This window comes from Episyrphus balteatus, chromosome 1, assembly GCF_945859705.1.
Source record: "Episyrphus balteatus chromosome 1, idEpiBalt1.1, whole genome shotgun sequence".
NCBI lineage: Eukaryota > Metazoa > Arthropoda > Insecta > Diptera > Syrphidae > Episyrphus > Episyrphus balteatus.
In genome coordinates this window covers 156,340,752-156,364,764 of record NC_079134.1, presented here as the reverse complement: position 1 = coordinate 156,364,764, position 24,013 = coordinate 156,340,752, and the positions used below count along the sequence as shown (strand labels likewise).

The 24,013-nt window shown below is 28.2% G+C and overlaps 1 protein-coding gene across 3 annotated transcripts in view; it reads left to right on the top strand.

Moving 5' to 3' along the window:
* Positions 1-24,013, top strand: part of LOC129921532 (thiamine transporter 1-like) — a 123,865-nt gene that overhangs the window by 60,051 nt on the left and 39,801 nt on the right. The gene's annotated exons all lie outside the window — the stretch shown is intronic.

Sequence of the window (24,013 nt, the reverse complement as noted above, 5' to 3'; positions counted from 1 at the left end):
TAAAAAGAATTCGTATTAAACGCCTAATTTTTTACAATAACTTTCCAACGGCATCTTTAAAATTGTCAAAAAAAGTATTTCTTTAATAACCACTTTGTCAAAGGTTTACCACTTGTTTTCAATTTCAAAAACCCTTCATAACTTGGTTTTGAAATTTTTTTTTAGAATATTTTAATAACCTTTGTCTTGTAATCTTAAAATCATTTATCAACTAAAAAATCAACCTTCACAAATTTTTTGCTATGTCGTTACCCCTATTAAATTTTTTAATTTGAAAAAAAAAAAATCCTTCTTATTGCTCATTTTCAATTTTATAACCTAACAAATATGGTATGCACGGTGATCTTGAAGACGCGGCAGGTTTTATAAAAAAGGACCCCAAATAATTGTATTTAACTCCTCTACAAAATCTCATTATTAATTCTTGGTTCTTAAGTTATCGTACTTTCACCTCAAATGTTTCTGTTTTACTTGAGTTAAACTAAAAATGCGAAAAAAAGATAGATTCACATGGCCATGCTTCGGTTAATTTTCAATGAAAAAGTTTAGTGAGCACAGCATTTTGAAAGAAATTTAATTTTCTTTTTATCTTTAGAACAATGTTTATGCCTATCTCAACCCAAAAAAAATATACAACTAAAAAAGCAAAAAAAACTAAAAAAAACGAATTTTTGGATATTTTTTCATCATTGTTTCGGCTGTTTTGGTATGGAATTTTTTTTTTTTTTCAATTTTTAAAAAACATTATTCTAATAGGGAATTTAATTCTCTACAAAAAGTTTTAAATGCAATATATTCAAATTTTGCTCGGCTTACGAGATATATTGCAAAAAACCAATAAAGGGGCTTTTTCACCCTTATCTTCAATTTCCACCCTATCATTGAATAGCACTCCGCGGTTTTATTTTCTCTTATAACCCATTGAACGATTCCTGCAATAAAAACCCGTGAACGTCTTAGTTCCTTTCTGAATGACATAATCAATAGCCTAGGAGGAAAAAAAAAAATTCTGGGTATGCGATACATTTTTCCTCCAATCTCAAAAAAATACTTATAAGCACGTGGTTTTTTGTTTTCGACTAGAAATTTATAAGACCATTGAATTATCTAAAAAAATTGTACCCTGTATTTAAAAAATGGAAAAAAAAATAAACTTGAAGAACAAAACAAATTTTTTTTCTAAAATGATGTTTTTGAAATTAAATTTCTCAGAACATATTTGCTCAACCAACTTAAATTAAAGACTTAGTTCAAGAACAATATTATAGCTTTTGAAAAACATATACAAAATCAAAATGTCTTTTTTCGATGTTTTTTAACAATTTTTTCCTAATTTTAAGTCAAAATGCCCTCCCGTGTATACAAAAATGCTTATAACTAAAAAAAGGGATCAGGTACGATTTTGAAGTTTACATATTAAGAATCCTAAAATCAGTCCGAACAATCCTGCTTCATTACTTTTGGGGTCCATTTTTTGTAAAACCTGCCGCGTCTTCAAGATCACCGTGTATGATTTATTAATCACCAATTTTTACTGCCGTTTTTCCAATAATACTAAAGAAGTTTTCACATCAAAAATTCATGTTTTTTCCAATTTTTTTTTTTTTAAATTTGGAATTTTGAATAAAATTAGTTACCGGTTAACGCAACAGATCAAAATATATTTCAACTTAAGTAAAAAATTGATTTTTAATTTTTTTTTTTTTTTTTTTTGAAAACCTAAAATTGAAATTTTACTGTAATTTTGCAATTGCATTTAATATGTGATGAGTTGGAATAGGTTGACCAAAAATGTTATATGGGCGATATTCGTTCTAAACGATATAAGAGCTTGTCCTTTGATCAAATTTTTTCTTCATATTTTCGAAAATGCTAAGCCTGTTTTTTTATTTGGAAAAGGAAGTTGCCTCAAAATGACACAGCCGAGTATACTTACAGACATATAAATAGACATAACAGAATTACAGAAACCCCTTAATTCTCGTTGTCTACTATCGTCATATTGCCACAAGATCGATTTTTGTATGAATCTCTGTTACATCATAAAGTATAATATTCAATATTTCAAAAACAACCCATTTTTTTATAAATCTAATATACTTAACCGCTGGAAAAACGCAAAAACAAGAATTTATTCATTTATTCAAGCTATTTACTTGGGGTAACACACAATTTTTAAAGTGGTTTTTTTTTTGCTTCAAATGTAGCACAACTTGACACGCATATTGAAAACCCTTTAACTGCTGACGATAAAAAATGACAGAAAATATACCTATTTCCATTCAACAACATCCTTATATGAAAGATGAAAAAAAAATAAATAAAAACATGAATGCGTATATCCTTTTTACTTACATTTTATGAAAATTACTTTTTTCCTTTTGAATTGAGAACATCTGAACAGACTGAAAATTATTTTTACACACTGTTACTGAAGGACGAGTAACTTGTAATCAAACTTAAAGTAGTAGTAGTAGCATTAAAATTTGTTAATATAAATTGAAAAGGTATACAAAAGGACACCAGAAAGGTGCGTTGCTTTCAATAAAAGTTGACGTAAAAAAAGGACATTCAAGGACTTTTAGTATTCTTCCACTTTAGTAGATTGCTGTTTTTTTTAGGATCACATCATGTCTTGAGTATGTTTGTAATAAAATTGATGATAATTATATTTTAATTTAAGAAAACTTACTGATTACTAAAAGATCATTTATTATACAATTATGTCCTTTTTTTTGTTCACCAAATCGTCCATGTGAATTGTAATTTTATTTCCTTTTCTTTCGAATAATATTTGCATCAAATTATACCGAAAATGTGTGTCATTAATTACATAAATTCAATTAACTTGAGTAGCAAAATGTATCACATCAACAAATATCTACCGACTCTTGAGGAAATACTTGAAGGAAATTGAAAGGCAATTTGAATTTCTATTAAGGACGTGGAATAAATTTGAATGTTTAGCAAATATTTGTTGGGGTACAAGAGGTATAGTTTTTAATATACCCCTCCTCCTTCAAAGCTTACTTTCTTATTTCCTTGTACAAAATAAAAACAACACGCACCTCATTTGTCCTTTTTTGTATATATTTCCTTTATTTTTCTTCACTCCACAGTCTTATAAATTCTTTTTTTGGAAAAAAAAATCTAACAAATGGACTCCTTAACAAAAATTCTTATGTGTTTTTTGTTTGAATTATTCTGTTAACGTTTGCAAAAGTGTGGAATTTATGAGTCGCCATTTCGACGCATTTATTTTTCAAACACACTTCGTTTAAACAGATTATGGTCTGAATTTTTTTAAGGATTTTGTCCTTTTTTTTAAAGAAAAAGAGCTCTAATCTTCTCAGGTGAGAAACAATCAACTAACTTAGAGTGTAAACCCACTATAAACTGGAATAGTTTCTTTTTCTTTAAGTAAAAATACTCTTAGACCGGAAATTGCGACACTTGCGTTATTTTTCTTCCTTTCTTTTTTTTTTTTTGTTTTGTTGGTAAAAGTAAAAGACAAATATTCTGCAACTTAATTCTGTCAACCTGAGAAGATTCATTTCGCACTGCGACAAACAAAAACTCTAGAAACCACATGGAACTCATTAAAGAAAATCGAGTTTATTGACAGCATAAGGATGGACCATAAGACTGATGCTTTCTTTATCCTTTGTGGGTGAGTGTGATTTTTGTACAGAAATATCACATAAACTTTGTAGAAGAAACAAGGATTAAGAGTTAATGCTTTCAATTATTTCAAATATTTTATATATGATGATGAAGAAAACTAAACTGCTGCGATAAGTAGAAAAATCTTACAAAAAGACGAGTGTCTTCTGGAGTTTCTGTCTTTTCAATCTGTGTATATATGTGGGATTTAATAGATTTCATGAACTCGTTCTTACTGTCGTCGTTTTCGTTTTTTTTTTTTTTTTTTGAAAGGATATAAACTATATTCTGTGGTAATTTATTCACTTGAAGTCAATTGAATACAATTGCTGTATATTTGGCTCTTACTGAGTTAATACTTTTCAAGATGAATGTTGTATGGAAGTATTATCTGGGATTTTGAAAAAGGAAATTATATTTTTCACTTTGTGAAAGTAATCTGCTTTTTTTAAAGATGATTTGCTTGATATAATTTATTTAGCGGATTAATGTTGCATTGTTATTTTTGGATTAAAAATATATAAATAAAATGCACGACTATTTTAGTTTACTTCTAGATTTTAAGAGCTGCCTCTATATAAATTTAAAGAATTTTTGTTTTTATGTTGGGGAAGAGCCAACATTTAGAGCAAAATTTTGTTAAATGAAAAAAAATATTTTTTTATTTGATTTTTTTTGAAAAAAAAAATAAAAATGCAAGTTTATTGAAATTGCTTTAAATATTACGTCTGCAAAGTTTAATCAAAATCGTTAGAGCCGTTATCGAGTTATTTAAATTGAATTGAAAAATTTGTATGGGAGGTACATTTTCTAAGCGAGATATAAAAAAACAGAAAAAAATCAACTTTCAGAATTCTATAAAAATCATCTGTACCAAATTTGGAGAAAATCCGTCCACCCGTTTAGGCTGTGGATATGTGCACAGATGGACGTACAGACGCACAAAAGTACATCAGAGTTAAACACAGAATAAAAATTAGAGGCGTTGTTTTTTCAAACAAAAAATACACAAACATCACAAATCTTATCATATCATATTCGAGTAAATTTTTATAGTTAAAAAAAATTTTATAGGTTACGAAAACGGGATATTTAATTTTTTGAAGTTTTGGTTTTTGGTGCGGATGGTACAATATGGCTTATTAATTCATTAAAAAAAAAATTGGTTTAAAAAGTTTTTATAACAAAATATTTTTTGAAGTGAAAACTTCTTTAGTATCGTAGTGATTTGAAACAAGATGAAACGAAAACGCGACACGACTTCAACTTGTTATAACTTTTCTGTTTTAATAGATAGATGAATGAAATTTGTACAGATAGGTAATAATTAAATAAATTATAATTGTACAAAATTTCAATTAATTTCATATTCAAAATTCGGAGATAACGGTAAAAAGATGATCTAGTGCACGTACAAATTTGATTTAACTTTAATACGCATGGTGATTGATAACATAACCTTTTATTTGATATATCACAATTAACTGTACGAGCTCTACAAGTTACACAATAATAAATTGAAAAAATTGAAACATACCACAAAACACCTGTGTAGATCTTTTGGCGATGACCAGCTACCAGTGTAGGAAGTACCGTAATCTCAGTCTGGAAATTCGAAATGGTTGACTTTAAAAAATTCTAACTTCTCTTGTAGACATCTTTGAAATAAGATTTATGCATCATTAAACAAGGTGAAACAATAAGCTTTCAGATGGTATAAAATTTTGTATAGGTTGTCAAACAAAAAAATTGAATTAATAGCATGAGAACATAAAAATAAATGTGTTTTTTGCTTTTTTTGATGAAATTTCATCGAGTTTAAAAAATTCTAGTTCTTTTTGTAGATGTCCCATAGACCTGATCGATATATATATATATTTTGAGCTTAGACAATAAGCTTTCAGATGATATAAAATTTATATAGGTTGTCGTATAAAAAACATGGATTTGAAGGTGATAGAATAAAAATAGGTAGATTTTTTTTTTTTTGCAAGAAAAATGATTTTTTAAGGTTTCACTTCTACCACTTGTGAATTGCACACATGATTTTTTTTTTTAAATTAATTAAACGGCAAACAATTTTTGTTTTTCTAAAAACAATTACCTACGTCTTAATAATAACAAAATCATACTCTTTTTGGTGCCCAAATTCATTTAAGGTATTGTTTTTTTTTTTCATTGAAACACGAGTTTTATGTTTTTTTTTTGTTAATTTATATTTCCTTTGTATATAAAAAGTTTAAACAATTTAGGTCTAAATAATTTATCAAAAAAAAATAAATAATGAATTTTGTTTATAACTAAGAATTGGCAATTTTCTCAATAAAATGGCTTAATTTGAAAAACCAATCCCTAAATATCAACACTCACAATGTCGTACTACATCTTTTCAGGAACATCTTTTATTTGGTTTTTAAAACACACAAAATTTTCAAAAATAATTGTTTTTTTTTTAATTTCCAACCGTATATACCTACTTATTTAATTTTTGTCAAAGTTTTATTTATATTTAAGTATTAATTTTGGATTTATTCAAATATTTAGAAATATTGTTAAAAATCAAAAACATTTTTAGCCCCTACGCCTACATGGTCTAACTTTAGTTAACTTTATGTAAAAGTTTTACTTTGTGCTTTTTTTCTCAGTACCTACCTATACGATTTTAACAAGTTGAACCACCAAAGCACGTACAATTAACTACATGGTTCCAGATGAACGTTTTATATTATTTAGGAAGGATTACGAATTAGATATATTCATTTGGTAGACTTGTAGGTATTGTTTCAGCTTATTTTTTGTGTCTATGGAATTTAGGATATAAGCAAGAGTATTTGTAAGCTTAATCAATATTTTTTTTTTTTTTTTTCAATTCACTAAACATTTACTCATATGTTGTAGACACAATATCGAAAAGAATTCAACCTTTTTCGAATATTTTATTTAGACAAAATCCGATATTAACATTTATTAATCCCAAAAAATCCTGTGACTGAAAACAAGATTCCCTCTAAGCAATCCCTTAATCCAATTTTTTCCCCCTAAATCGATAGACAATTTGATATTTAAATGTACCAGGTGTATGGGAAATAATTTAATATCGAAAAAAAAGGACCAACGACCGTCGGCAACAGAGGATGAGGAAAAAAAAATAAAATAAGTTCACGTAAAGGTTATCCTTTCATATTGGTTGTTGCTAAAGCCTTTTCTGTATGTGGCATATATGAAGGCATGTCCCGGTTCCTGCTGATGTCCTTGTATGTGAAACCAGGAAAATAAACTCATTCGTCGTATATATCTACCTTTTCGAAAGAAAATACTCAATAGGAATCTCTTTCAATATATACCCCGGATAAGTGGTTACACCACATTTCCTTTACAAGGAGATACAAAATTGAATGAAACATACATATATGCAGTAGAATGTAGAGATCTATCTAGTATAAATGAAAAAAAAAGAAGCCTTGGATCTTTTAGGATATCGTGTGGGATTTGAACTACTTCTATTGATACCATCACAGCGTGTTTCGGTTTCGGTTGCCCGGCCCGCCAGAAGCGTCACTCCATTGAGATAGATAAAATGAAGAATTTAAAATTGATGTCTCCAGTGTCCTGTCACAGTTGAATGGATTGAAATAGAAATGGAGCAGTTTGTTTGGTTCGAGAATATTTTAGTAGAAATTTGTCAAATTCATTGGGGACTTGTTATATATTTTGAAACAATAGAACCAGTGAATAAAAAATACCTACCTACACAAGGATATTGTGTGGGATATGTTTGAATTAACAAAAGACACTTTTACGTCCTTTTATTGGTAACCACATAAGCCCTCTGTGTCTCTGTGATGTTACAAACAAATGCGGTTTTCTTTATTAGAATTTCGAGTGTGGTTTTGTTTAAAAATATCGACGATACATTTTTTTTTTTTTTCTTAAAAAAAATAAATGGTTCCAACCGCATAAGACCCCAGCTACGAAAATGTCAATATTTTGCTACTTTTTAAGTTGATGTGACGGGCCTTACAGAAATCCAATGGGATAAATAAAGCAAACCGAATGTGGATTATTCTGTTTAAAAATCCTAGAACGATCGAAAAATGTGAACATTTTGATTCAGGCTTACGAAAAGCCTAAAGCCTTTGAGCCAAATTAGCTTTAACATATGCTTATGAGATTTTATTGGCGATATTCGACCATCTATTTGGCGTAACAGTCGGCAAAGAGATTTGTCACTTCCAAAAACTGAGACATCAGGAGGCTGACTAGACTATCTTCTATTGGTTAAACATGACCCCAACCTGCCGCTAGAAGGCAAAATGATAAACGACACATTTTGTATCAAAATAATTATTGTGAAATGCAAAATCGTCGTTTTTTGGCTCTATTAATGATTTTTAATCAAAAATTACAAAATACTTGAAAATCTAAAATTTATTAAATTAATTAATTAAAAATTTAAAAAATTTCGAAATAATTTTTTTTTTTTTTTTTTTTTCAAAACTGTATGTATGTACCGTACCTATACCAAATAAATTTCTTCTGAGCAGGCTGTATTTCTTAGTTTGATGATTATCTATATTTTTGTCGACGTTTCGCGTAATAAATAACAACTAAATACTTATCTTAAACTTTTTCAATCCACGAAAATATAGATAATGAATCATCAAACTAAGACGGGAGCGGGTCGAAATTCTGACTTCAAAATTCTGATTTACAAAATTCTGCTTTTTTCAAGAAAATTCTGTTTTTCAAAATTCTGCGCACGCTTTTTAACGTTTTTCAAACCCTTTTTTATTTTTTTGCAGAATTTTGAAAAACAGAATTTTAAAACGCAGAGTTTTGAAAGCAGAATTTAGACAAAAGAATTTTGACCCTGGCAGAATTTTGACCCCAACCCAACTAAGACCTATAGCCTGCTCAGAAGACATTAAATTTAATCTAAAAAAGGTCACGAAGATAGATTTAATCTAAAATAGGTCACGAAGATAGGAACCTACACCTATATATCAGGCAAATAAGTCAAAATATGGGCATAAAATCGCATTTTTCGAGGGACACAATTTTTCAATGGAATGTGTTCGGGTGTATGTCCTCATCATAAAAACCAAGTTGTCGGGAGCAGCCGCTATCTTTAAAAAGACGTTGCTACCGTTTTTATTTAATACCTCCATTTTTATTCATTCTGGGAACGGGTCGTTATTCTGTATTCCTAAATTCTGTATGACCAAAATTCTGTAGGTATTTTAATAAAAAAAATCTATATGAACATAATTCAGTATTCCATTATTCTGCTTTTCTATTATTCTGTATTTCAAAAAATGTTATTTGGCAACTCTCCAGAGGGGGTTTTGGAATTAATTTTTCTTTGACGAAAAATAACTGTACGGGAGAGTGGGGTTAAAAGTAACAGGGGTAAGAATTAACAGCTAAAAAAAGCGATGTTTCCTTCAATATTAGAAACGCGTAAAGGAGAAAAATGCTCAATTTTTCCATATATACCGGCACATTTTCTTCAGCTAAAGATAAGACGACAGGGTCAAAACACCCCCAAAATCTGGAGTTAGGGGCAAAAAACTGTGTTTTTGACCTTCACCCATTGAAAAAAATCTAGCTTCGACAAATTTTTACCCATTTTCGATTTTTTTACAGTTTCTGATAGGATAATAAAAGGATAATAATAATAAGGATAGTGAAAGCTATATATGATTATATGTCTTCTAGTTTTTGAGAAAATTGAAAAATAAAAACAAAAAATATTTTGAAAAAAGAAAAATCTGAGAAAATAATTTTTCAATTTTTTTCAAAAACTAGAAGACATAGAATCATATAGCTTTCACTGTTCGATGAGGAATCAATTGAGGCAGTTTTCTGTGTGATCAATTTTTTTTATTAAAATTCACAGTCTGGACAAAAATAGTATAAAATGAGTTAAAAAAAATTTTTTTTTACCTATTTTTAACTTTGAAATCGATTATTTCAAAAACTATTTGTTATAATATATTGATTTAAAAATAAGAATTAAATGTACAATTTTGCCTTTCGGAAATGGTATCATTTATGACTGTAAGTGTTGCCGTTGTTTTTTAATAATTTTTTTTATTTTGATAATTTTTTTTTAGAATACTGCCCCTCCTACCTAAACGAGGATAGATAGACCCCCTCCCAAAAAAAAAAAGGTTTTTTATTGAAATCCTCTACAAAAACCCGTTATCAAATCCTGGTGCCCAAGTTATCCTACTGCGTGCCAAAACAACATTTTTGTTCTATACCTAAGAGTTTGAATTTCTGTATCTGGCCTAAAATCGTTAAATTTTTTTTTCTAAGACAATTTTAAACTGATTTTCATAAAAAATACCTCGTCTGATTTGGAAATAAATATTATTTTAGAATATATTTTTAAAACAGCATGTTGTTTTGAAAATATATACTTTAATTTGATGTCGAAGTTGGGTTTTTTAACTTTGACAGCTTATAAATTCTAGGTGGTTTAACCGAGTTACATATTTTATACATTGTTGAAAAGGTATATTTATCTCCTATCAGAAACTGTAAAAAAATCGAAAATGGGTAAAAATTTGACGAAGCTAGTTTTTTTTCAATGGGTGAAGGTAAAAAAAAAACCGTTTTTTGCCGTTTCGTAATCAGTGCGACTAGCTCTACAAAAAGTGATAGGTCTCCGCCCGGGCCCGCGTATATTTTGAGTGTTACACCGTGTAATCTATATCTCTGACAGTCTTAATAATTTAAAGAGCATTCAAAATGACAAGGCAATATATTGAAAATTTAAATAGATTTAATAATTAAACTACCTGAGTTGCACAACAAGTTAAACTAAATTAATAATTCTCTTAGTTTATATGAATCAATTTTCATCTTCAATCACAATAAATATTAAATTCTGGCGAAGAAGATTAATTTCATCTATATTATAGGCAAATTTATTATGAGAAATCCATATGGGGGCTGTCTTATGAGTGTTTGTATATAAAATGAGAAATTATTGCCCTTTTTAATGAGAAATTAATAAGAGAATCTCTATATCATCATTTGCAAATTAAATTGCTTAACTATAACACACGCGCCAGTTGGTAATTGTGCACGTTTGTCTGTGTATGTGTTAGTGTTTTAAACACTTAGAAAAAACTATTCCATTTATAACCTTTAGCTGTAACCCTTTTCTAAAGCAAAGATACTAAACAGAAATCAAGCCATTATAATGAATTTTGATTATGAATTCAAGATTTCCCACAAACTACCTACTCCCTCTCTTGATATTTCATTATATTTGTTCACTTTACATAAAGCTATGCGTAACTACTCGTACTTCTATGTTGTTTGAAGCTCTATATACAGCATCACGATACTTGGTTCAGTTTGTCTTTAATTATGAGTAAGGCTTTGGGTCTATTTGGGTTTCACTTTCAATACTTAATTACATTCGGTTCGGGGGTCTACTTTATACATATACATTTACAAAACTGGGCCTGCTCTGGATTGATATAATAAATTGGACGATTAAGTTTCTGGTTTTGAAATCAGGAGGCAATCAGGAATATTGGAGAAACTCGATATAGGTACCAAGGGGCTTATTTATTTTTGGTTGTACGAATATTATTACCTTAGAAGAGGAAGCTTTATTGCAAATCAATTTATTGATAAAAGATTTGTAAATATTATTTTACAGGTAGGGTTTGTTTGTTGTTGAGGTAAAACGTCTACCATCATCAACTATCATTGAATAATTTAAGTTTAACTTTTGTAACCTTTCCTTTTGAGAAAGAACTTAATCATATCAGAAAGATACCCTAAAAGGATGTAGGTTTTTAAAAAAAGGGTAGTTTCGAAGTTGCAGGATAACCTTTAGGCAATAAAAATAAAGGTTTGTTTTGGGAATAATTTTTAGTAGTTGGGTAAGAGGTTGTAACGAAAAACTTGAGAAGCAAAAAAAAAGAATATTTGAAGAAGTTTAAGTTTTTGACTTTTCGAATATTAATTTCGAAAATAAAATTCAAACTCTTAAAGAAACTACCCATCTTTAATATGAACTTCTTTCAATCTTTCAAGCTTAAGACAAAATTATTGCGAAAGACTATAAAAAATAGAACGTGACCAAACTTATTTAGACAATTGTGTTATCTTTTCCAGACATCTTCGGACCCAATCAGTCTAACTGTCATATTACACAGAATCTAATAAAAAGAAGCTCATATACAATGGTCATTTTTTCGGCCAATAGCATACAACAACAACAACAACAACAAAACGAATGAAACTACAATGATGATTTGAAATTGTATCAAATTTGATTTGATATCACGTTTTCTTATTTTATGTGATGTCCTAAAAAAAAGGGTTTGGAAAAAATGTAGCCTCTATTTTTTGTTTGGAAATGCCTTGTCTTGAAAATTATTGTGTGCGTTTTTTATGATGCGGAAGAATGTTGTTTGTATTTTTCTTTTTTTTTTTTTGTAAGAAGAATAAGTGTAAGGTTTGTGTTATGACTACTAATACTGAGTATGGGTGCGTATTAAGTCAGTTTATGTGTAGAACGATAAATTTCATATGTACCATGACCTTATGTGTTCCTTTTGTTAAGTCTGTTGGATTTGTTAAGATTTACGACTGTATTTTTATTGAATGATGTCATAGGGTGAAAAAGTCACATAAAATTTAAAGAAAAACTTTTTAGCTTTTTAAGGTTGTTTTTCTTTTCTTTTTTTTTTTTTGTGGGATAATTTATGTGTTTTTTTTTTTAAGATCTCAATTATTCAAATTATTTCACAAAGTAAAATGCATATACATATATCTAGCATTTTAAACCTCAAAAGAATAAATAGATAATTATGGTTTGGCATGATATTCACCATCACACAGACAAAAAAGTAGTCACTTTCAACTATTTCTTAACTATTTTTTAACTATTTTCATAGTTAAAATTGGGAAAACTATTTTGGATTTATTTTTGACATTTGACAATTTTACATCCAGATGTATTTTTTAAACTAGTGAATAATATGGCCGTAAAAGAGAAATGAAGAGATAAAACAGGTTTTAAAAATGTTACAACATGGTTTTTAACTTTTTGACAGGGTGACATTTAATTTTTTGTATAGCAATGAGTTTTTATATTTTTCTTACATCGATCGTTAGAAAAAAAATGTGTTGGGGTCAAAATTCTGCCGGGGGCAAAATTCTTTTTTCAAAATTTTGCTTTTCATAATTTTATTTTACAAAATTCTGCAAAAAATTAAAAAATGGTTTGGAAAACGTTAAAAAGCGCGCGCTTCTTATTTGATTATTTTACTCACTTTGTCAGTTTTTTTTTATGTTCCTTGTTTGTTTGATAAATCAAAAAATTAAAAAATATTAAGAAAAGGTTTTTAATGTAAAAATAATCACAACAAAAACATTACTGTTAAAAAAGGAGCCAAGTTCTCCTATGTTGAAGTTATGCTGGCACAAAAAGTACTGAAATGTAAAAGTGTACCAAGTTCTAAAGCTTGGCTTTAAATTTGTATAAATAAAATGTTGATTGTTCTCTTGAAAATTTTTCTTTAAATTGCTGATTTTTAAAGCTATTTGAAAAATTGCCAAGCAAACAATCAACATTTTATTTATACAAATCAAATCAGAAGTGCTCTAAAAAATTTGATAAAATTTAGTGAAAATGGGCGGTTACCACGCCCCCTGGCTAAAATTCTAAAATTTAAAATTTTTCCCTTTGTATAAACCACCAGATCTATCACTCTACCAAGTTTCAAGATTCTACGATAGTTAGAAGTGCTCTAAAATAATTGATGACAATTCAGCGAAAATGGGCGGTTACCACGCCCCCTGAATTGAAAATCTCAAATTTTTTCCTTTGTATGCACCTCAATCCCCATCACTGTGCCAAATTACAAGTTTCTACGATAACGGAAAGTTCTTCATAATTTTGATGATCTGTCAGTGAGTGAATCAGTCAGTTACGGTTTTTGAGATTTCCGAAGCCCTATATCTCAGGAACTACTCATCCTAGGCAGCTGAAATTTCTGACATATTTGGTATAGAAGTTGGAGGGGAGTCGAAAATGGCCTGAGTTGTTTCCTGTAAATAAGGGTGTAGTGCCAAAGTTGCTAGAGAACTTGGCTTGAAAAATAGGTAGATATTTATTACTTTATCAAATAAAAATTAATGTTCAAAAAAATTGATTATGAAAAGAATATTTTGTATCTGGGCCAAAATACTATTTAGTGCCTACAAAATGTCCCTTTTTATTGAATTTCATTTTTCTTGAAGAAAAAGTACAAATTTGTTAGAAAAACTAAATTGAATTATAAAATAAACATTAATTACATTTACAAGTTTGAACCCAAATTTGGATTGAATTGTTTACAAATCACGGTAACATTGTGGTTTATCTAGGTAACGCAGTGGTATTTAAAGTTTTAAAGCTGATTTTTGGGTAATAAACTATTAAGAATATTTAATTGAAATTAATTTTTCTATGATTTAACTTCATAGGAGACTTACGTTGTTCCTATATAGTTTCAAATAGGAATATCAGATGGCTTAATTATAGGTATGATTTTACTGAAATTTGCAGTAAAGTAACGCAGTTGTTAGGTTTTGCTCACTTTGTGTTAAAAATGTCATAAAATAGAATTATGATTCAAAATATTGGCGCAAATGTTATTTTACAATAGATTAAATTATAACCATTCTATGTCAACTAAAATATATTTTTAAAAATGTCCATATTTTTACTTGCGATATAGGTACTATATATCAAGTTATGCATTCGTACAAAAAAAAAAAAGTTGAGAAAACATTTTTCCATGACATTACGATGGTAGACAATGCCAAAAAAGTGGGTCCCGGAAGTCCGTCTGTCTGTCTGCCTGTCTGTCTGTCTGTATAAGGAGCTACAGCCTAAACGGATGGACCGATTGATGTCAACCTTGGTATGTAGCGTTATTTGGCGACTCTCCAGAGGGGTTTTTGGAATTAATTTTTTTGGACCAAAAATAACGGTACTTGTCATATACCGATTTTAGTAAAATTGAAATATCTCGAAAACGGCTCCAACGATTTTGTTTAAAAAATTCAAATGTCAGTTTTAAGCTAAGGTCTATCTTTCAATGAAATTTTTTTTTTAAATCATTATTAACGGTATACCTGCCATAGAATCGTTTTTTTTTTTCAAATCCGATTATCTCTTAAACTGCTTATTCGATTTCAACGAAACTTTTTGTGAAAAAGCATTTATACAATTTAAATATAAACCAAAAATAAAATTTCCAAAAAAATAATTTTTGGATTTAAAAAAAAAATTTGAAAATTTTTTTTTGAAAAATCAAATTTTCGAAAACTTGTTATGAAATTTTTTTGATATTTTGTTTTTAGATGTTGATTAATGATTTCTACAAAATGGCATACCAATTTTATTTTAAAACTTTTTTTCCAAAAAATTATTTATAAAAAATTAGTTTTTTAAAAAACGGCTCTAACGATTTTGAAAATTTTTTTTCTAAAAATGCATGTTAATATCTCAATCAAAACTGCATACTTGTTTTGGAGGGCAATTTAATTTCAGATTTTATTTTAATTTAAAAAAAAAAAGAATTTTTTTTTTTTTTCCAAATTTCTATATAAAAAGTCTTAAAAATTTAAGCAACTTTAACTCTAAGAGCAAGTTCGTGCGACCCAGTCGTGCATTTTATTTTTTCAAAATTCACTGTCCAAAGGGACAACTTTTTAGGCACTAAATAGTATTATGGTCCATCTTTCTTTTTTCTTTTCTAATTAGTTTTCAATGGTTTATAATATGTAGATGTGAAATAAAAAAAAGTCAGTATATTCATTATAAAAAATGTTTGCGACAATTAAACAATAAATAGTTCGGAAAGTACTAAAGTTGAATTACATAAATGGATTAATGAACTGTAAGCGCATATGCTATAAAAAAAAACGGAATAAGCAGAATTTTTTTGTTCAAAAATATGCTGGCAGGATTTTAAAAAGCAGAATTTTGAAAGACAGAATAAAAAAAAAACACAATTTTCGTCAAAAAAGCAGAATTTTGACCCGCTCCCAAAAAAATTTGTAAATATTTAAAAAAAAACATGGGATGAAATAACTATTATATAAAAAAATTATTAATTTACATGTAAAAAAAAATTTCAAAAAAGTGATTTTCAAAAAAAAAAAAAAAATAGATATTTTAAAAAATCCAAACACTTTTTTTTTTATTTAAAAAAAAATATTAAAGCTACTCAAATGCTTCGTATGAACATTTTCCTTAAATTCAGTTTAGTGACGTAAATGAAAGTCAGAAATCAAGAACGTGGCTCTTTGTCAGGTAGGTACTTAACTATCGTTAATATGGTTCAACAAATTTTTTTTTTTTTTTTTTATTTTAGAAGAAGGACCTTATTTACCATAAAAAATTTTCTGAACAAACGGATGGAAACGAAAGTGGCCCAATTACTTGTAGATATTTGACTTATACTCGTGCTACCCAATATTATTTTATCAGAATATGCATACTTTTTAGCCAGCTCACTTTATTGATTTAATTTTTTTCTTAAACTTAGAAATTATTTTTTCTTTGTTTTTAATTTTTTGTTATTGAACCAAAACAAAATTTTTATTTGTATCCTCAGTCAATAAAAATTCAAATTAGTAACAAAAAACAATCCCTAACGAAATAATGATGATTGTTATAGAGAAGTGTTTGTCGTATGAAATACTCATTTTTATCGTGTTGACTTAAACTTTCACTTTGTTTTTCTTTTGTTTTTTGTTGTGTGGGTTAAGTACTTATATAGCAAGTCGTGTGAAACAAATTGAGTTTTTTTTTTTTTCTCTTCAAGTTCATTTTTATAACCCTGAGAATAATCTTGAAGTAGATTTTTATGCAGGAGATTATCATCATTGTTTGAAGGAATTTATTTTTCTTCTTCTATTTTCTTCAAAAATAAAAAAAAAAAAAAACAAAAAGAATTTAATTTGCCAACGAGTAAATAACTAATTTATATGAGAAGCTCAGATGTGCCAATTGGGTGCAATAAATTTTACAACCCCAAAAAATCTCTCAAAATTATAACAAAAGAAGGATCTAACCCAGCAAACTCCCACGTCAATCTAAGGTCTTATGAATTATTTATATTTAACCTTGATGTGTCAAGAAAAGCAATCAATAAATGGATATAATTGATGAGATAAAGCTATACGGTGGCAAACTGAAACTGCGAAAACTTGAACACAAAGAAAAGTAACAGAGATATCGTCTTATGCGAAGAGTGGTTTTTCGTATCCTATTTTAAGGATTTCAAGGGTTCTTTACTTTTATTTTTTTTTTTGAGGGAATTCTTCTGGTTTACCATCATCATCAGCATCGTCATCTTGTGGTTGAGTGTCGTTGGTATAAGGTCATAGGTAGGCTATATCTATGGTTTGTATGAAATTAGTATAAAAGGCAAAAACTTTTATCTCACCACAGATATTGTAACTACCTAAATATAAATGACCAGGGTTTTTTTTTTCTTTGGTTATTTTTATTTTATTCCGAGAAAAGACACTTCTTAGATAAGAATATAATTTATTGGCATTTCAGACCTTTTTCAATTCCCAACTCAATTTTGTTAGAGACGACGACCGACGCAAACAAATTCTGGTGCGTAAGTGGCAATCGAAGGGAAATTTATTATAGTTGAAGGTAAAACTTAAAAGATTAAAGTTCAATGTTCTTATTTATTGAAAAGGACACATCTTTAACAAAGAAATATATAGCAAATTTATATGTAAACAACAACAATTTAAGATAAAGGTGATAAGTAGCTTAGGAATTTTATCAATTTGGGGAAAAAGTTGTTATTCAAGGACTGTTGACACTCTTGGTTTTAGGTTCTCGAGAATGATAAAAGTTTAAGGTAAAATAAAATGCACGACTGGGTTGCACGAACTTGGTCTTAGAGTTTAAGGTACTAAAATGTTAAAGACTTTTTATATAGAAACTAGCTGACCCGGCGGACTTCGTTCCGCCATTTTTTGTTTTTATTTTTAATTTTCGACTCTATATAATTAGTTAACATTTTAAATGAAAAAAGGAATCAAAACTTGAAAAGTTCGTAAAATGAGTTTAAAAATATTCACTTTTAAACTTTTAGCAAAAGTGGCCTATGTAAAATATGGCCTATTTTAAAAACGTCCAAAAAACTTGGGACAAAAAAACTTGTTTTTCCCGTTATTCGGACAAAAATCATTTTAAAATTTAAAAATTTGTAAATGCTTGCGCATGACTAAAGCCTATATTTCTTAAAAGCTTGAGATTTTTTGGAGGCTTATAAAAATTACAAAAAAATTAAAAACTACTCAAAAATGCCCCTAAAAATTAGTTGTTTTTCAAAAATTCAAATTTCAAAATATAGGGCCTATGAAAAAATCCGTATAAGACGCCTAAATTTTTTTCTTAGTATCTTTCCAATCGTGTAACTCAAGTTTCCGTACAAAATTTTCCCTATCTTTAATAAGCCTTTTGTCGAAGTTCTACCAGATGTTTTCACTGCACAAAAACTTTCACAACTTAGTTTTGAAATTTTTTAGAATTTTTGCAATACCTTTTTCAACCTTACAATAAATTTATCTATCATTTACCATTTACCATTTAGAAAATAGCCTCATATTTTCAATGTCGTGTTACCCCTATTTAACCTATAAATCATTAATTTCTTAGCCTAAAACCTTCTACTCTTATTCCCCTTTGATTTAAAAAAATAAGCAAAATAAGTTAGCCGGTGTGGCCGGTTAGCGAACGTAAAAAAAACCAAACTTAAATATATAAAAAGCAAAAAAAAACATGTAATTTTATTTTCTCACGCTTAAAATGTGTTATCAAATGAAAGGTAATATTATCATAAAGATAAATCAAATTTTTATAAGCTCCAGATCAAAAGATGTAATATGTTAAAAAATAGAGTTTTATTTTACCGTTGTTTCAAATTTGTCATTACAAAATTAATTGAAACTTTGTACAAATATAGTCTTGCCCATTATCTATCTACACTGTAAATTTTATTCATTTATCTATTGAAGAAAAAAAGATAAAAATAAAAAAAAAACTGTTAAAAACGGACAAAAAACTTGGGACAAAAAAAATTGTTTTTCCTGTTATTCGGTCAAAAATCATTTTAAAAATTCAAAATTTTGTACATGCATGCGCATGATACCTAACCTATATTTCCTATAAGTTTGAGATTTTTTGCAGACTTTAAAAAATTCAAAAAAAAAATAAAAGACTACTCAAAAATGTCCCTAAAAATTAGGTTGTTTTTCAAAAATTTGTATTTCAAAATACAGGGCCTATGAAAAAATCCGTTTTAGACCCCTAATTTTTTTTTTAATATCTTTCTCATGGTGTAACTCAAATTTCTGTGCAAAATTTTGCGTACCTCTAATTAGTCTTTTGTCGAAGGGGTATGACTGCAAAAAAACCTTCACAACTTGGTTTTGAAATTTTTTAACTATTGAATAAATTTGTCTATCATTTAAAAAAAAAGTCAACTCTTTACGGCTTACCGTTTAGAAAATATCCTCTTTTTTCAATGTCGTGTTTCTCCTATTTACCCTATAAAATCTTAAATTTTTTTTACCTTAAACCTTCTCCTCTTATACCTCTTTGATTAAAAAAAAAAATAAGAAAATAAGTCAGCCGGTGTGGCCGGTTAGCGAACGTACACAAAACCAAACTTTAATATACATTGTAACGATGAATTACCGAACTACTTTTAAGATAAAAGTCTGAACACACTACCTGCTACAGTAAAGGTAGAAATGTGAACGGACCTTTAGTAATTAAGAAACTACCCTCTGAACGCATCCAAAGAAATTCCCTCGACTGCTGAATATCCCACTGGACTGGAAGTATGAAGCGCCCCCTCTTGGAAAGGAAGCTTCGAGAAGCAAAGACGAGAACCTTCGAAGACATTCTCGAATTCCGAATTTCAGGTATAAAAGGGCAGCGTGGACACCGACCGGACAGTTTAATCTTGAAAGTGAAGGAGTACAGTACAAAGTGAAATAAAGTGTTGCGAATTGTTAGTAGTAAATAAAGTGATTTAAAAGTGTGTTTGTTTGAGCGAATAATAAAAGTAAATTGAGTTGAAATAAAGTGTGTTCTTATTTGAACGGAAATATAAGTGGAAATTAAATAAGTTTTATTGTGAACCCGGAATAAAACGTTACAATATAATAGATTTGGAAAGTGCATATGAACAAAAAAATAATTTAAACTCAAAATTCGTTTTTCAAATTAAAACAACAACATGTTGAATCGAATTGAACTAAAAAATAAGTATGTAGTTAAATTTAAGATGCATTTAAAAAAAAAATATTTAGAGCCGTTTTTTACAAAAAATAATTTTTTACAAATATTTAAAAAAAAAAAGTTTTAAAATAAAATTGGCATTCCATTTTCAGGGTATTGATAACACTGGTTAACAAGGGTTCTGTTGCCGTAACAAAAATATACTTTAATGAAGGTTTTCGGTGTGCTGATTTCGAATCCGAAGTCAGAAAAAATTTACCAGCTCGCGTTTTTTGAAAATGCAAAAAAACGTTTTTTTGACTACTTAGGACCTTATTCTTTAGTAAAAATCATTATTTCCACTTGATAAATTTTAAGCATCGACTTATAGTATTCAGAAACAAAATTTTAAGCTTTCTCAAACATTGTAAACACAAGACTCCATATCAATCTGTATGTGGCACAAAACTTCTGGAGTGTGAAATAGTGGTTGAATGATTGGATTTGAAGTTTTCCTTTTTGGCAACTTTTTCTTTATCGATCTTGATTGAACAGATATCCATGAAAGCTAGTAATCCATAAAGTTGTTCTTTCCACAGTTTTTTTTTTTTTTAGGAAAGACTCTAAGGACTTTCATTACACACAACATCGAATTGCAGATATTCCCTTACCAATTATTGTTGTGTTTTTCTTACCAAAACATCATTACTTTTTGTGATGTCACGCTATCACAAATTATGGCAGCAAAAAGACAACATTTTTTTTTTAAATGACTGGGGAATCTTGTTGACATCAGACCCACTTTTGAGAATGTTTTTTTTTATTTTTTTATTATTTATATAAGAAATCTCATCATTTATCTTCAAGTAAGAAGAATATCCCTCTGGCCAATATAACATCATGAATTTAAAAAGCTACTTTTTTTCAGTTCCTTCTTATACTCGCCCAAAAAATCTCTCTTGAGAAATTTATGTTATGTTAAATATTTATGTGATGCAATAAATCAAAAATCTCTGTTTATTTTGTATGACTTTTAACAAAAAAAATTGACACACACATAAATATATTTTTTTCTTGAAAAATAGATAAAATATGGCAAAATGCATCAAATCCATTGGCATCTTCTTCGGAGTGTATAAGGATATGTGAAATAGTGATACTGCATGATGGTTATCGAAAATTGAGAAGGAAAGAAGAAATCAAATGTTTACGGTGCTGGTAGCAATTTTTCTTTTCTTCTTATTTTTCTTAAAAAAAAAAAAGTCTTGAATGCGATACAAGATTTGGAAAGAATTTTGAAGAAAAAAAAGTATGAAGAAGAAGGATTTTCTGAAGTAACAACATTGTTGGTAACGATATGAAGGATAATGTGTTATTCTTCTTTCATTTCAAATGATTCTTCATCATACAAAAAGCTGTTATTTTCTATAAACTTCAATAGTTTGTTATTCCGAATAAGAGTTATATTCATGACATGAGTTTATATTGTAATTCCTAGAAGGAATTTTGCTGTCATAGTAGTTTTTAGATGTTTTTTTAAGGAATAACTTTGAAAATTGAGCTCCGGTGATAATTTGAAAATATACAGATTTCTGCTGAAAAGTATGTCAATCTTTCATGATGCTATGACAACATATTGATGATATGATGGATTTTGTCTGAGTTTTTATTCAAATTTTGAAATTTTCAAGAATATTCAAAAGTCCCAAAAGAGTAACTTTATTTTACACTTGATTGAATCACACTGAGGGAAAAAACAACTAAAAATCAACGAAAACCAAGTCGATTCAACTATTTTTCGGAATGATTTTGCGTTGAAGACGAAGATTTTTAAATCAAATTAGAACATCGTTAGTTTAAAATGGTTTTCCGTTATAAAACATCTGAAAAAAGCATCAATTTATTAAACAACAAAAAAAATGGACAGCCGCTGGGGATCGAACCTTTGGGTAACTAGGCGAATGCTTTACCACCGTGCTATCTCACTGTTGAAAATTAGAGTGATAAAATTCAACAAAAGCTGAAGTCCGACAAAAATTAAAAAAAAAATTTCTTACATTGTTTCAATTTTATTTTGAAGAAGTTTCATGTGAACTTTTTCAACATTAAATTAACGTTGAGCATTTTACATTGTACGTTGCGTTTTTTCCCTCAGTGCAGATTTAAGCAATTAATCAAATAACAATACCGTCGCGCATTTTGCATTTTTTGTAATCTATAGATTGATTCGATACAAAAATGGTATAGGGAATAAAAACAATCTATAAAGCTATATAAACCATATAATGAAAACCTTCAAAAAAGTTCTTATTATAGATAGGGAAATTTTTTTCGACAATGCAAAATAATGCCACTGAAAAGATAATAACATAAAATCAAAAATCCAATATGAATTTTTTTAAGGCCTTAGATTTTGAAATATGATATTTTTAAAACACCTACTTTTTTAGCGTTATTTTTTTGCGAATTTTTATTTTTTAAAGAATTTTTTAAAAATTCAAAAAATCTCAAGCTAACATAACGTATAGGCATTATTGGTGTAAAGACAAATATGATTTTAAAATGATTTTTGATTGAATAACGGGAAAAAAAATTTATTTTATCCTAAATTGTTTGACCGTTTTTAACCTCATTTTTAATACTTTTTTTATTTTGATGAATGAAATTCAAAAAAATTCCAGCTTTTTTTGTAGATGCCGATATGATTAAGCTGAATATTTTTATCTAAAGTTATAAGCCTTCAAATAGTATAAAACTTAAAGTGGTTTGTCTCGTAAAAATATTAACTAAATTTTGTGCGAAGAAAACAAAATTTTTTTTTTTTGCTCTTTGCATGAAAAACTAGTAATTTCAAAAATCATTAATAAATTTTTTACTGAACATATTATAGATTTGAGTAAAGATTTATTCTTTAGAAAAAATATTAGGTTTTAAGACGATATAATTTGCTTGCAAGATTTTCATATGAAAAAAAAATTCACAAAATTATAAAAGAATAAACAAAAACGTAATTTTTTTAGCTTTTTCTTGTAAAATATTATTGGCTTCAAATTTTTTTTTCTTCAAAACATACAGTTAAATATGTAAAGTCTTAATCTTAAGCTAGTAATTTTTTTATTAGAAAGTTGACGAAAAAAAATAATTTTTAAATCATTTCCTTATCAGAAGCATGTTCAATATCATTTTCATTTTTCATATAAATAATCAAAAAGTCCACGAAAATATAAAATGCTCCTTAAATGTAGTTAAAAAAAGAAATCCAATATGGTTATTTTGGGGAAATTTGATTCTGATATATTTATATAGACGATGAAGGGTCGATTCCCAATAGGTAATAAAAATGTATGATTTTTGTTCTGACCTTGTCGGTACTAGGTTTTCTATATTTCATAAAATAAAAACATTTAACCTTAAAAGGAGAAGTCTAAAGTAGTACGATTTATTTTAAATCTTTGCTTTGATTAAATTTTTAGGTATGCAAAAGTTGTTTATAACTTAAAATTAGGTGGTCCTTAGGAAAAAAAATTGGGCACGCCCCCTAGATTGGTTCCAAATCAGGAAAAAAAAAATGTTCTAATTTTTTCAAATTTGTATTGCTAACCCTTCCTGACCCTATCTCATTAAGAAGTTTATACGTATGAATGATCAAAAATCCGCCATTTACCCAACACTGAACACAGAATATCGCCCTTTCTCTAGTAACTTCTTATTAAAATAGGGCCAGGAAGGGTTAAAGATAAAAATATGAAATAAATAGGGTATTTTTTTGTTGTCCTGATTTGGAACCAATTTAGGGGGCGTCGCACTCAATTTTCGCAAAAGAGTAAAATAAGGACCACCCTAATGAACATAGTTTTAAAGGTCAATGAATATTTTGATAAGTTTCGTTGTTTGGTGAGAAAAAAAAATTTTTACTCTAAAAATAAATTATTTCTGTAGCAGAAAAATGTTACTCATACACCACAGTGACCAATCGAGTTTAATTTTTAAAATTAATAAAATAAATTTGTATTGCTAATAAAATAAGGAACTTCATGGGCAATTTACTGCCACTTAATGTTATTTATT